Raw genomic sequence first — 9,549 nt, 5'->3', positions numbered from 1 at the left:
TCAGATAAAATTTATTTGATAAAATTTAAAATTTGAAAAAAAATCGTGATTTTAGCCGTTCGATAACCGGTCGGTTTGGACCGGTAACCGAGCAGTTTTTGCGATTTATCGAGCGGTTTTCTTGAATTTTTTTATTGTCGGTAACCGCTCGATTTTTTCGGTAACCGCTCGGTTTTCTCGATTTATCGAGCGGTTTTCTCGATATCCAGTGAAGTTCAACAACAAAAAACCTAAAAATTATATCAATCTTGTAAAATCAATAACTAATTCATCTGAGCTCAAATCAAGTGAAACAAATTTTGTTGGTTTCCTTGTAATATGATCTACATGATAAAAGTATTTATACTCATAAAAAAGTTCAAAATTTTCTGTGAGAAATTATATTTGTTAAACCAAGTTAAATGCATAGCTTACTCTTTGCTAATCCAAAAATCATGAAACTAATTTTTTTAGTCTTCTTACATGATCTTATGTCTTTCCAGAATACATGAACTCATGAATTAGTTATTGTAACATGCATGATTGTGTAAATGTGTTACGACTAGATTAATTCATAACTGATCCATCACAACTCAAAAATTAGTGAAACCACTTTCATTAGCTTATTTATACTATGATTTACGTAGAAAAAATAATAGTAGACATGAAAATATTAATTACAGTACTGTTTCTTAACATATTCACTTTATGCTTGTGAACTTTGTAAATATCATAGAGTAATTAATAAAACTCTAAATAAAGTGAAATCAATTTCAAAGATTCTCTTAAAATATGTTTTATACAAGAAAAATATGTGTTTACATGTTACACTTTTCCTTAACATGAGTTAATAACTGAGCTGCACGCTTCAATTTTTTATTTTTTTAAACTTCCTCCCTATAGAATATGATTCAAACGACATTATTTTTTTTAAAAACAATTCACTAAGGTCTTAGAATTGTGTCTAGGTTTTTTTAAGATTTTTTTGATTTTTTTATTTATTTTTATTTTCTCGAATTTTTTGAATTCAAATTCGGTTACCGCTTTGTTTCTGAAACCAGATCAAATCGAGAAGGTCGATTATCACGGTTTTTAAGCGGTTACTATCGGTTTTTAGAACCGCGACTGAAATAGAAAAATAATGAACCGAATCCCATCCTCATCAGTCATGAGTCCTAATGTCCTATCTCTCCAAGTCCGACCGCAACCTTTGGGCTATACGACACCATGAGCAAGAACAGGGATGCCGCCGGCTTCATCCCCAATTCGGGCAAGACGACGATGAACAGTTTGTGTAATGGGGTATGGTTCCTATCCCTCTCTTCTCGTGTTGAGTTGCTGCGTCTGCTTGGCACTTTGCAGTGGTGGTCGACGACGCGACGGGACGAGGCGTTGGTGGTGGCGGTGGTGATGGTGGTGTGGCTGACAGAAGAGAGTGAGCATGCAGCGGCCAGACTGGATCTAAATATGGCTGATTCTGAAGAGATACAAGACGATGGATGGATGAATGCCTAGACGCAGCTGTTGTTGCGTGCTCACTTCTCTTTCTGTCAGGTCTCTTCGGAATAAGGCACTCTTAAATTTTATGGCAGCCGCTGCGCGAATGCACGCCATGGATTCTCGCGCCGGGCAATTTCTCTACGTTTCTTTCCTCGGCGAGCTTCTCGTTGCCATCTCTGTGCCTTCCGATGATGGATTATTAGCAGGGCCTTCAGCCTTGGGGGAAGAAGACGCGTGATGGATTAACACCGCTCTTTGCTCGCCTTCCCAGATGTGCTTAACGGAAAGCACTGTTTGACTAGTCCTTGCTAGTTGCTACCCCTTCTCCCTCTCCTTTACCCTCTCTCTCACTTATGTACTCTCCTTTTTTTGGCAAAGATCTCACAGCAAAAATTGCATCTTTTTCCCTTTTGTTTTGCTCATCTTATGTGGTGCTCTGAGTGTTGTGAGGTAGGTGGGAGGCAGATCTGCTTGGTTGCAAGTTGAAAGGGGGCACCTACCGGCGGCGGTGCCTTCAAGATCTGGAAATGTTTCTTCTCCGGTGAGTCGATGCTTCCCCTCGTCCTTAGCTTCTGCTAAAGCGCGTGCATGCCTCCTCGTACTCGGCCTACCTGTGGTATTGTGTTTATATTGTTATTTGCCTTGTTTTGGAGTTTGCTCTTAGATATATGGTTCGTCCTAAGTTTAGAAAACTGCGGTGCTGATCCTCCTTGCTGTTGCTGCATGCATGACAAATAGAGTTTTAATTGATGTTCAGTGGATGTTACAGAAATTTTAGCTAGCTACAAAAGATATTTAATGAATCTTAACTTGATCATGTTAAGTTGTAGTTATGAACTACACATATGGATCAATGTTTGGTTTAAATTTTAATTGCATGTCATATATATTTGGATACTACCTGACACTGAACAAGATGTATATTTGTATGGCACTTATATATGATATTTGTTGTTAATTTTTACGTTTTCTGTTATTTATGGTTTTGCAGATTGTCTTGACAGCATATCGAGCAACTTATTATGTTGATAATGACAATGTTTGGGGCTGTGGCTCTTCTTACATTATCTGATAAAAATTAACCAGCGTTCTTATTCATTCATCTTGCTAGCTCAAGCTTTGGATCCACAGTAGACTTAAAGATTGTTTAATCCTTTGACACAACAAAGGGATTGGTTCAAGAAGATACTGGGTGCATGGCGCCTATGCTCCTGAAGGTTATTGACTGCTCACAGAATCTCAACCAATTAAAGAGATTTTAATCTCCGTTGAAATCCAGTTGCTAGATCATCTAGCTGCTTACTCATTCTTTATTTGAAAATCCGAATACAAATTGAAATATAGTTATGTTGTGGACGTGTTTATCGGGAGGACTTACCGGCGCAGGAAGGGTGCAACCAGGCCATCGACAACTCCAAGTGGCTGAGATGACCTGGAGGCAACACCTTGAACACAAGGAGATAAGTCAAGGCTTAGAGTTCGTTTGAGTTTGTTTAGCAGATCGTCATTGTTTTTTAGTTGGTTGCTTCGTTAGTTGCTGGCACCTGCAACTATAAAGGTAACCCTAAGTGTCCAGACCTCAAACTCATCTCCTTGCTACGTTCTCTCCGCTTCTCTCTGAAACCACGCCACATCAATGGGACCTTTCATCACCAATGCTACCTGATTGTTTATGTCTAAAGTCAGCATTCTATTGAATTCATTTAGTATGTTTCTAGCAATATGGATATATTCTTCATACCTATGGAAAGTGAAATTTTCTAACCCCGTAGTTCTATCCTTTTAGCAGGTTTGTGTTTTTAACATTTTGATAATAAACCACCATTTGTACTATATGATCAACATATATAGCCTGCGCCATCACCATAAGAGTATGTGGATGTACCCCTTTAAACTTTTTGGTAACTATACATGCAATGAAACTACAAATCAACAGCAAGGATGTTATTATACTTCAATAGATGAAAATATTGGCTGGTTTGTCCAAATTATGCATTTAACCATAAACATTCATTTGATATAAATAGCTAGCTATTGCATAATTAATTTCACAAGTCTGTGGAGTACTGGAGTCATTATGTTTACTTGAGCCGCTCAACCAATCTGTTTGTACATTCAAGGCAATTGAGTTCAATTTTAGTTAATTGGGTAGCCCTTCCTTTTGATTTTTAATTAATTACTGAAAATGGTCTAACTAGACCCTTCCAACTAATAAATCTTGGACATGGATGCTAATTTGAGCAAACGAGCATTGTAACTAAACTTTGCTATTCAGACGGCTTGTGGAATTTATGTCGCTAAAGAGCATATAAAGATCAATCATTTCGATATGTACTTTTCCTAGCACATGAACTCAGAGAATCATGTATGAAATATAATACACTAAAAAATTATTTAGAAACAAACTCGAAATTATTCTGAGTCCAATATGAACAATAGTTTTCAGATTATAACATGTACAACGGACATGATGAACAACATGAGGGAATCTGTGAAACAATGCAGTGATATACAAGGGTGATTTGAGGTCATTTTAAGTGTTTTTGACGGACTGTTGCCTTTGATAGTAAATTAATTACAGGCTATAGTTTATTGAATGGAACAACTTTGAAATGTAGCTATGAGATTTAGCTTAACAAACAACAATGATGCTACAAATATGCTAAAATAGTATTTTTGTTAGTAATTTATATTAGATTAATAGGAATTTAAATTATAAGATGCCATGCAAATGAAATATTAATTTATTGTCTATTCCTCGTGAAAGCAATAAACACGAGCTGTAAATTATGAGATATCGAATCAGAGAACAATGCTGTGGTATTAAATAGGATGGGAGAGCTACAATGATCAAGTCCCTGAAGGGTTATGATCTAATGTGTATCTTGACGGTGTGTACAATTGTGGAAAGAATTTTGATAATGATATTTTGAAAGTCGTGTAAATAAGGTAAATAGTTATTAGCTATACTTGTTAACATTCTTTAAAGTAAAATTTCCCACCAAAATGCCCGGTGAAGTTTTGGAAGTTTTGTTTTTTAAGACCTATAACAAATCATGTTAGTGTTTTTACCCCAAAACCACGTTATGAAGCTTTAGTACTCCCTCAAATCAAAAGATAAATCATTTTAGCCACATCACTCTTCCCCAAATATAAGTCAGGTCTTCATGTTTGTGGCTCCTTTTCTTCTCTTGTTCTCGTTATACCATTGCTAGATAAATGTTGCCAATTCAATTAGTGTATTTAAGAGACAAATTTATCAAGTATAGTGAGCATTGAAGGGCAACATGGTCATTTAATATACTATTACCTTAATTCTGGAGCAAAGGTTTGAAATGATGATGCATATTTGGAATGAAAGGTAGTTTTAGTTTTTCAGTATATCTTATTTGAATTACATTTCACAGTGATAGAAATTCCTAATTAAACAAAATCTAACAGTATGATGACACAAATAAAGTAAGTAGAACCTCAAGGGTTCGGTTATACATGTACATATACTTAGAGGGTTTGAATTATTATTATTTTTTGGAAGGGGGTGTTAATTGTATGAATTGAAATTGTTTTGGAGTTTAATGTGCACAGATTAAAACCTCACGTATTTTTCCTGCTAAAGTTGTTGTATTTGCACAATGTAGTGGAAGAGGATAAAACTTATATAAGCTCATATGATTGCAGCCTAATTCTAAGAGTACGGGTCAATTTGGTTTACATGAGCCACTCACATGCCTATCACCTATATGCACGGGGCGCCTGAAGAGAGCAGCTCTGACTATTAATCTCTGTCCGTTCATATTTTGTTTAGTTTGACTGATTGTTCAATCAAGCTGATTCAATCATTTTTTTATTTTATCTTTTGAGACAGGCTAATATAGAACTCTGTGCATATGATACCTGTTTGGCCGATTTCTAGATAACTAAGAGACTTAGAAGCTCTGACAATTAATTGATCTCTGCTCATTCAGAATTCTTTTAGTATGCCTTGATTATTTAATCAAGCTGATTCAATCATTTACTTTTGTTTTCAGTATACTGATTCTGTGAGTGGTAGATGATCTTGCAAAATATATCTAATTAATAATTTCTTTTGAGATAGGCTACTATAAAACTATATGTATATGATACATGTATGACCAATTTCTAGGAGGGGCATTTGCAAATACCTCCCTGGTTTTTTTATTTTTTGCAAGGATGTCACTCGAATGACGGTTTTAATGGTATTTTTGCAATTTTCTAGTGGTAAGCTTGCAATAACACCAGGAGTAGTGGTTTCTTTGCAATTGTCCCTTTCTAGAACTAGTAGACCTAATGGAACATCTTTCGGTAGCGAATGGCTATTAATTAGCCTTCTGCTAGACATATAAATATTATTGGAAATTTAAATTATTGTTGTTATTGTTAAAAAAACCTTGATCTTACTAGTGCAATTAATCACCAGTACACTAAAGAAGTCAATTTATGCCGCATTCTCTGCTGTTACTTGATCGTATATGGCCTGATCATGCTGATGCCTGTTCAGGTTAGTTGGCAGCCTTAATAAATTCTATCTCAGGCTAGTTGGCAGCCTTAGATAGATTCTATCTTTTTTAGGACGATAAGTTCTGCCAAATGAATTATGTTGTGTCGTGATTGATTTGATTACTTGAACATGTTGCTTTTTAATTGCATCCTGAGGTATTCCATCAGCAGCGTCCATAATGAATTTGTGGTTAAGGTAGTACTTGAAATCTACGAAATGTTTGGGGTAATAGGGAGTATTAGGCATACATCATTTAGTGCATCAGAGGTGCCCTATAAGCAATCTCTCATCTTATATCAATTGGTCAGGTGCATTCTTTCACCTGCTTGAAGTTGCGGATGCAGTATTTCCAAGTTTCCGGCATCATTTCATGAAGTATGACCTCAGCGAACTAGATATTACTGCAGAGTTCAGTGCAGCTGTGCATGCAACCCAGTTATCTGTCCTGGCATACAATATGAGAGCTATTCCATTTCTGTAAGGCTATTACTCAACTTGCTTCTCAATTTTCGTCTTCTCTATTGCATGCCTAGCTCGGTGTGCTTTGTTTTGAAAGTTAATCACAGAAATGAGGAAAATAAAAATTATATTATTTTATCTGAGAGAAGCTTTCCACTGATCTAAGTATGAGCCGAAGCTAGGTTTGTTCCCAGTGAAGCCTAGGACAATCGGTGTGCTTAATATTTCTGAAGTGGTGATGAATCTACACTGAGACTTGTCGTGAACTGATGATTTAGGTTTGAAACCACGCTATCTTGTTCTCAGGGGTTTAATTTCCGTTTTTGGGAATTCTGGCTACCCACTAGGACGTTGGTAACTGATTGGTTTCAGTTTCTCTTATGGATAAGCCAATTTCTTTTCCTTTGACAAGTTCAGCTGTGTCCTCAACTTGATATAGTAGCACTGGCCTCTAAATTCTTTTGAGATAGTGCACTCAGATACTCTAGCTAGAACTGACCGGTTTTAATTTTGAATCCAGAAATCTGCCGGTATTTCTGGTTACTGTTTTTACAACCCTAGTACTGGTGATCACCTTGATTATCTTTGTTGCAGATTCTGCAGGTAATATACTTGTAGTCAAGGTGGTTTCTGTGTCTCATACAAGTGCCAGGTATATGGCATACAAGTAAAACTAGCTATGTATCAATTACATATTGAAAACAGTCACTTGTGTTTTTTGCTTGTTGCAAATATCTTTTGTTATTAAACAAAATTGACAGAAGAACCTGTGACATAATTTTTGTCCTTGCTAACTTCATACTATACAATTCCCAAGTCAGATCATTCCAGTATGCAGGTACTCAATTTTCATTGTGTCATCTAATAGTGAAACGGTCAAGCAAAAGTTCCTAGTAATGTCCTATAACCGAATCAGTTTGTGCTTGTATAGCTTTGGGTCCAACCAAGCAATTGCTCTTTGAAGAACTGATGTAAAGCGGGGCATCCCCCGCCCCCCCCCCCCCCCCCAAGAACGCGTGAAGCTTGCGTGTCTTGATAGAAGCAAGAAAATGGAGAAGCACACCGCATGTTGTCACTGGTACTGCTTGCTTACCATGTATAGATTGTCTTCTCCATTGTACTGTACGTTCTTCTGTCGAAGCCGTCATGTAAATTTCTGGGGCTGTTTTCACAAAGGGATAAAGGTATACTGTCACAGAAATCACAGAAACAGCAAAAGCAAAGTGTCACAGATGTTTTCTTATGACCCGTCATTGTCAAAATAGTCACATATGGTTACTAAGGTATACATGTCTATAACATGACCGTCATCTGGGTGTGTCAAGAGGCACAAATAATTTTTTTAAATCCGCCCGTGTCTCTATGATACCTGTCTGTAACATTGTCACAAACGGTTTCTTCTAAAATCCATCTGTATCTCTTTGGTAGACACAGACAAATGAAAATAATAAACCGTATGTACTTAAAGACCATCTTCACGAAGGTGAATATATAGACGGATCATTCTAATAATCGTCCATGTCATGCAATTATTGGTCTTAAGATAGCCTTTTGGCACAAGTTTTTCAGACATAGTCGCACGTGAGTCTTCAGACAGCGGGTTGAGCTTTCTCTACGGGGACGATTTCTTTGCAACGCGAGCTTGCTCTGTTCAAATACCTAGAGGTTAGTATTTACCTTCTTAATTTAGCTCCATATTGGTAGCTAGATTCACCGAACCATTGCGTTCAAATATTTGACATTCTATTCAACTATACAGCGCAAATATTTGACATTCTATTCAGCTATACAGCGCAAGCCTCCTTTGCGCGAGCTCCCTCTGTTGGAATTTGTAAAGGTTAAAATTTACTTTCTTTAGCTCCGAATTGGTAGGTTGATAGAACCATAACTTAAAAATATTTGAGCTTGTGTTCGAGCTTCTGTTAAAAAAATACACCTGCTATCTTTTTCTAGTTCAGGACTATTATATTGACTCTAAAATTTGCACTTAAAACAATTCCTTAAGTTTAAAATTCAATAACTGTTAACTTTTGAAAATTACAAATGGCTGACCGAAGTTGGATGTATATAGAGAATCGTACTTGTGTTGTTCCTTTAATGGTATATCTGGATTTATGCGTGTTGTTGAGACAAATATGTTGAATAAGAATGACACCGAACTATTTTTTGTAGAGAGGTTGCGAAATGAGTGTCTGGTGGAGATGTACATGCCGGATGATCCATTGGTGGCCTTTAACCTTAGAAGTTCAAGCACCTAATGCAATATTGTAAACTCCTTATCACAGTCATTCGATTCCTCATACAAAAGATCCTTTGATGCCTTCTGTAACGTCTCAAAATTATCTAAATCTCTCATGTCCCTTAAAATATGCGATTCTGCATGGCGCAACATTTACTCCAGATCAAAATCAGTATCATCATTTATCATAACATCAGTGTCGCCTTTGACTACCTCATCATCACCATCCCCTTAATCAGCAGCGATATCGTCGTTTGGTTCGCTTGCACGTTGTTCACCGTGATTGGACCAACATGTGTAATCCTCAACAAAACCTCTCAAGATCAAGTGTGATTTGATTATACTTGATTTATCTCATAATTTCTGGTTCTTACTGTCAGAATATGGAAAATATATTTCCTTTGTCTTCTTAGTCAAAGCGTCTGTCTCGGTGGCTTCAATAAAAGCAGAGAGTCCTTTGATATATATTTCTCCATATTTTGGCGCATCATACATCCATGCTATGTCCATTTTTAACTTCAATCACAAAATTAGATACATAAATTAATTAATTAATAAGAAAATCATAATTAAAAAAATTAAAAAAGGGGGAAAATAGACATGTTATGATTATAATATGTCTACGCAATTGAATCAACATTGACGCAAATTTATGGCTCAAAACAATGTGATTTCATCACTCTATCCCTCTACATCTAGATCTAGATCTAGATAAAAAAAATCTCCATTCATGATAAAACCTCCTAGAGGCTAAAAAAACATCAAATTGATGCTATATTTTTGAAATATAATGCTAGAATCATGTGAATCTACACAATTGAATAAACATTGCCATAAATTTAAGCTAATTCGA

The 9,549-nt window shown here is 36.2% G+C and overlaps 1 long non-coding RNA gene across 2 annotated transcripts; it reads left to right on the top strand.

The window, feature by feature from the left end:
• The first annotated feature begins 1,140 nt into the window (after nucleotides 1–1,140).
• LOC133901147 (uncharacterized) lies at nucleotides 1,141–7,582 on the top strand. Of its 2 annotated transcripts, XR_009906661.1 has the most exons (3): nucleotides 1,141–2,020; nucleotides 2,591–2,696; nucleotides 6,307–7,582. It is a non-coding gene; the product is annotated as an uncharacterized LOC133901147 (long non-coding RNA). The 2 variants fall into 2 exon arrangements; XR_009906660.1 differs by lacking the exon at nucleotides 2,591–2,696.
• The last annotated feature ends 1,967 nt before the right edge of the window (nucleotides 7,583–9,549 follow it).

Source organism: Phragmites australis, chromosome 20 (assembly GCF_958298935.1).
Source record: "Phragmites australis chromosome 20, lpPhrAust1.1, whole genome shotgun sequence".
NCBI classification, from domain to species: Eukaryota; Viridiplantae; Streptophyta; class Magnoliopsida; order Poales; family Poaceae; genus Phragmites; species Phragmites australis.
The sequence above is the reverse complement of the archived record's forward strand: the minus strand, read 5'-3'. Positions and strand labels throughout refer to the sequence as shown.